We start from the raw sequence: 6349 nt of genomic DNA on the forward strand, positions 1-6349 counted from the left end.
GCCAATCCACAGGAACTGATCCAGAACCTATAGAACATTGGAAAATGATCACCAATGCATCCACAATTTCTAGAGCCACCTCCTTGAGTACCCTGGGATGCAGACCATCAGGCCCTGGGGATTTATCAGCCTTCAGTCCCATCAGTCTACCCAAAACCATTTCCTGACTAATGTGAACTTCTTTCAGTTCCTCCGTCACCCTAGATCCTCTGTCCCCTAGTACATCTGGGAGATTGTTTGTGTCTTCCTTAGTGAAGACAGAACCAAAGTACATGCACAACTCATCTGCCATTTCCTTGTTCCCCATAATAAATTCAACTGTTTATTATGGGGATCTCTTCAAGGGGCCCACATTTGTCTTAACTAATCTTTTCCATTTCACATACCTAAAGAAGCTTTTACTATCCTCCTTTATATTCTTGGCTAGCTTACCTTCACACTTCATCTTTTCTCCCCATATTGCCTTCTATTGTTCTTTAAATGTTTCCCAATCCTCTGGCTTCCAGCTCATCTTTGCTATGTTAAACGTCTTCTCTTTTCATTTTATACTGCCCTTGACTTCCCTTGGCAGCCACGGTTGCCTCTTACTTCCCTTAGAATCTTTCCTCCTCTTTGGAATTAAATGATCCAGCATCTTCTGGATTATTCCCAGAAATTCCTGCCATTGCTGTTCCACCGTCATCCCTGCTGGGGTCCCTTTCCAGTCAACATTGGCCAGCTCCTCCCTCATGCCTCCATCGTCACCTTTGTTCAACTGCAACACTGAGAATTCTGATTTTACCATCTCCCTCTCAAATTGCAGATTAAAACTTATCATATTATGGTCACTATATCTGAATGGTTCCTTTGCTTTGAGTTCCCTTATCAAATCCGGTTCATTGCACAGCACTAACTCCAGAATTGCCTTCTCCCTGGTAGGCTCTAGTACAAGCTACTCTAAGAATCCATCTCGGAGGGACTCTACAACTCCATTTCTTGGGGTCCAGTTCCAACCTGATATTCAGTCTACCTGCATATTGAAATCTTCCATAACCACCGTAGCATTACCTTTGTTACATGCCAATTTTAATTCCTGATGCAACTTGCACCCTATCTCCAGGCTGCTGTTTGGGGTCTGTAGATAACTCCCATTAGGGTCTTTTTGCCCTTACAATTTCTCAGTTCTATCCACAATGACTCTACATCTTCTGATTCTATGTCACCCCTCAGAAAGGACTGAATTTCATTCCTTACCAACAGAGCTACCCCAACCTCTCGGCCCACCTGTCTGTCTTTTCGATAGGACGTATACCCCTGAATATTCAATTCCTAGCTCCGATCCTCTTGCAGCCACGTGTCTGTAATTCCCACAACATCATACCTACCAGTCTTTTACTGAGCCCCAAGCTTTATTTTTTATACTTTATTTCTTATACTTCGCGCATTCATATGCAACACTTTTAATTTGGTGTTCACATCCTCTCTCACACCAGTTCCTATTTCACCTGGCCTTACTCTCTTATGCCTTCTTGAATTTTCCGTCCCATTAATTTGGGTGTCTTTCGTAACTTTACCTCTACTCTCTTTCCCTTTAACTCCATCCTTATCATTCCAATTCCCCCCCCCCCCCCCCCCCCCCCCCCCCCCACCCCCCACCCCGCTAAAGATATATTTGTGGGTAATTGTGGATTCTCCTGTATTCATCTCAATAATAACTTGATCCTAAAATATGCTTGACCTGGATTGACCTGCTGTTAGTTGTGGACAAACTACACTCTTAACACAACCAATAAAGCCATAATTAAAGCCGGAAATGGTGCAGAGAAGATTTATGAGGATGTTGCCAGGACTCGAGAGCCTGAGCTATCGTGAGAGGTTGAGTAGGACAGGACTCTATTCCTTGCAGAGCAAAAGGATTAGCGGTGATAGAGAGGTGTACAAAATCATGAGAGGAATAGATCAAGTAGATACACAGAATCTCTTGGCCAGAGTATGGTAATTGAGAACCAGAGAACATATGTTTAAATTAAGGGGGGGAAAGTTTAATAGCAATCTGAAGGGCAACTTTTTTCATGCAATATGTGGTAGATGGACTGTATGGAACGAGCTGCCGGAGGAGGTAAATGAGGCAGGTACTATTGCAACGTTTAAGAAACGTTTAGGGAGATACATGGATAGGACAGGCTTAGAGGGATATGTGGTGGGACTAGTGTAGATGGGACATGTTGGCCGGTGTGGGCAAGTTGAGCTGAAGGGCCTGTTTCCACGCTGTATCACTCTATGACTCTATATTCAGGATCAGTAACTGCAGAAAAGAATGACATTCTGGTAACATTTGCTTAGCAAGATTTCAGGTTTTGTACACAGATTCCTTGAAAGAATCAGTTGTTTCTCTTATTTGGGTGTTTCTGTAAATACAGCGCTCAGTAGTGAAACTGAAGGTCTCCAAATTTCCAGGTTGTTTTCCTGTTTTTTTATGTAAGATTCCCATTGTTTCACATCCTGTATTTTAAGTAGTATAGATCACGGTGTATAGCCAAAATAATTAGATGAAGCAAAAATAAATAAATCTGTTTTTACAAAGAAAAATATCAGATATGTCCGTGTGTTTTTGTGCCTTTTTTGGAGATTTTTCAAGCAGGATTTCATCAAATCCTTAGGCTAATTTATACCAGAAAGATTACATTAATTTTTCAATTAAATAACTCTATATGAGCCAAATTCTGATTATGCTTATAATTTTTATCATAAATCACTGGATTAGATGGTTTTCTGATGCCCCATGTTTTTGCAGCAGAATGTGAGCAGCAGTGTCCATTTGGTCACATGTGAAATGTCTGAGTTAAAAGCAGAGTAACCATTTTTATATTTATTGTTTCTTTTTTTATTGTTTATATTGTGTTTAAGCTTTACATTGAAATGCTTAACAATGAATAGAACTTAAAATCATGAAATAAAAATCTAGTTTGCTCACTTATTTTAGCAAGGGTTCACCACCCTCTGACTGAAGAAACTCCTCATCTCCTTCCGAAAAAAACGGCCTTTAATTCTGAGGCTATGGCCTCTTGTCTTAGACTCTCCCACTAGTGGAAACATCCTCTCCACATCCACGCCTTTCACTATTCTGTATGTTTCAATGAGGTCCCCACTCATGCAATGGAAGACATTTAAAGACTGCATGGATGAACTACAAAAATTGTTCATCCCAGTTTGGCAAAAGAATAAATCAGGGAAGGTAGTGCATCCGTGGATAACAAGGGAAATCAGGGATAGTATCAAAGCGAAGGATGATGCGTACAAATTAGCCAGAAAAAGCAGCATACCAGGACTGGGAGAAATTCAGAGACCAGCAGAGGAGGACAAAGGGCTTAATTAGGAAAGGAAAAATAGATTATGAAAGAAAACTGGCAGGGAACATAAAAACTGACTGCAAAAGTTTTTATAGATATGTGAAAAGAAAGAGATTAGTTAAAACAAATGTAGGTCCCTTGCAGTCAGAAACGGGTGAGTTGATCATGGGGAACAAGGATATGGCGGACCAATTGAATAACTACTTTGGTTCCGTCTTCACTAAGGAAGACATAAATAATCTGCCGGAAATAGCAGGGGACCGCGGGTCAAATGAGATGGAGGAATTGAGTGAAATCCAGGTTAGCCGGGAAGTGGTGTTGGGTAAATTAAATGGATTAAAGGCCGATAAATCCCCAGGGCCAGATAGGCTGCATCCCAGAGTACTTAAGGAAGTAGCTCGAGAAATAGTGGATGCATTAGTAATAATCTTTCAAAACTCTTTAGATTCTGGAGTAGTTCCTGAGGATTGGCGGGTAGCAAACGTAACCCCACTTTTTAAGAAGGGAGGGAGAGAGAAAACGGGGAATTACAGACCAGTTAGTCTAACATCGGTAGTGGGGAAACTGCTAGAGTCAGTTATTAAAGATGGGATAGCAGCACATTTTGAAAGTGGTGAAATCATTGGACAAAGTCAGCATGGATTTACAAAAGGTAAATCATGTCTGACGAATCTTATAGAATTTTTCGAGGATGTAACTAGTAGCGTGGATAGGGGAGAACCAGTGGATGTGGTGTATCTGGACTTCCAGAAGGCTTTCGACAAGGTCCCACATAAGAGATTAGTTTACAAACTTAAAGCACACGGCATTGGGGGTTCAGTATTGATGTGGATAGAGAACTGGCTGGCAAACAGGAAGCAAAGAGTAGGAGTAAACGGGTCCTTTTCACAATGGCAGGCAGTGACTAGTGGGGTACCGCAAGGCTCAGTGCTGGGACCCCAGCTATTTACAATATATATTAATGATCTGGATGAGGGAATTGAAGGCAATATCTCCAATTTTGCGGATGACACTAAGCTGGGGGGCAGTGTTAGCTGTGAGGAGGATGCTAGGAGACTGCAAGGTGACTTGGATAGGCTGGGTGAGTGGGCAAATGTTTGGCAGATGCAGTATAATGTGGATAAATGTGAGGTTATCCATTTTGGTGGCAAAAACAGGAAAGCAGACTATTATCTAAATGGTGGCCGACTAGGAAAAGGGGAGATGCAGCGAGACCTGGGTGTCATGGTACACCAGTCATTGAAAGTGGGCATGCAGGTGCAGCAGGCAGTGAAGAAAGCGAATGGTATGTTAGCTTTCATAGCAAAAGGATTTGAGTATAGGAGCAGGGAGGTTCTACTGCAGTTGTACAGGGTCTTGGTGAGACCACACCTGGAGTATTGCGTACAGTTTTGGTCTCCAAATCTGAGGAAGGACATTATTGCCATAGAGGGAGTGCAGAGAAGGTTCACCAGACTGATTCCTGGGATGTCAGGACTGTCTTATGAAGAAAGACTGGATAGACTTGGTTTATACTCTCTAGAATTTAGGAGATTGAGAGGGGATCTTATAGAAACTTACAAAATTCTTAAGGGGTTGGACAGGCTAGATGCAGGAAGATTGCTCCCGATGTTGGGGAAGTCCAGGACAAGGGGTCACAGCTTAAGGATAAGGGGGAAATCCTTTAAAACCGAGATGAGAAGAACTTTTTTCACACAGAGAGTGGTGAATCTCTGGAACTCCCTGCCACAGAGGGTAGTCGAGGCCAGTTCATTGGCTATATTTAAGAGGGAGTTAGATGTGGCCCTTGTGGCTAAGGGGATCAGAGGGTATGGAGAGAAGGCAGGTACGGGATACTGAGTTGGATGATCAGCCATGATCATATTGAATGGTGGTGCAGGCTCGAAGGGCCGAATGGCCTACTCCTGCACCTAATTTCTTTGTTTCTATGTTTCTATGTTTCATTGTTCTAAACTCCAGCGAGTACAGGCTCAGTGCCATCAAACGCACAAGCCATCAAACTGTCCTTGGATGTACCTTGAAAGTATGAAAAAGAATATGTTTAAATTACATAAAAACATAAAAAGAATAAAATCAGGAGTGGACCGGATAGTCCCAAGCCTCTTGTGTCATTCAATAAGATCATTGATAATTTGATTCTTGCCACCTACTACGCTTTCCTTTCTGATCCTTATTCCCCTGTAGTGTAAAAAATCCATCCAAATCAGCCGTGACTATACTTAATTAATGTAATTAAACTGGCTTGTGGGATGTTACCTGGCAATAAGTAAAATCCATACATTTACTTTCTTTTTAATAAATAGTTTCTCCGTAAGCCACCATGTTATAATTTATTGGGGCCATAAGTAAAGGATGAAAGACGGTAGCGAGCAAAAAAAAGGAACCACGTGACTCACTTTTACAGAGCGGTGAAGAGATGTGCTCAATTCAGTAAAGGGCCTGTCCCACTTGGCCGTCATTTATGCGACAGGCCGGTAGTGGCTGACAGGCGACAGTCGTGCGCGTCATCATGCGTCCGCAAAGCCGTCTGGAGTGCCTGACGACATTTGAATGCCCAGTTTATAATATTTACCCAGTTTATGATATTTGTGGTGATTTTCGAAAATGTTCCAGTTTCTTGAGTGGTGCTAGCAATTAGAAAAACTGCAGATGTAATGCCCCTATTCAAAAAAAGAGGTGAATGAAAAGTAGCAAGCTGCAGACCAAATTAATCTGTGGGAAGGAACTACAGATACTGGTTTAAATTGAAGATGGACACAAAATGCAGGAGTAGCTCAGCGGGACATGCAGCATCTCTGGAGAGAAGGAATGGATGATGTTTCAATCTGAAGAAGGGTCTCGACCCGAAACGTCACCCATTCGATCCGAAACGTCACCCTATCCCACCTGGCCGTCATTTACGCGACAACCCAGTGTCGCGCGAAGATTTCATACAGGATGAAATCCTGGCGCGCTGCGCGCTGCCGCGCGCAACTCCACACGCCTCCACGTCACTCCATGCGCCCATCCCGCGCTACCCA

Source organism: Amblyraja radiata, chromosome 21 (genome assembly GCF_010909765.2).
Source record: "Amblyraja radiata isolate CabotCenter1 chromosome 21, sAmbRad1.1.pri, whole genome shotgun sequence".
NCBI classification, from domain to species: Eukaryota; Metazoa; Chordata; class Chondrichthyes; order Rajiformes; family Rajidae; genus Amblyraja; species Amblyraja radiata.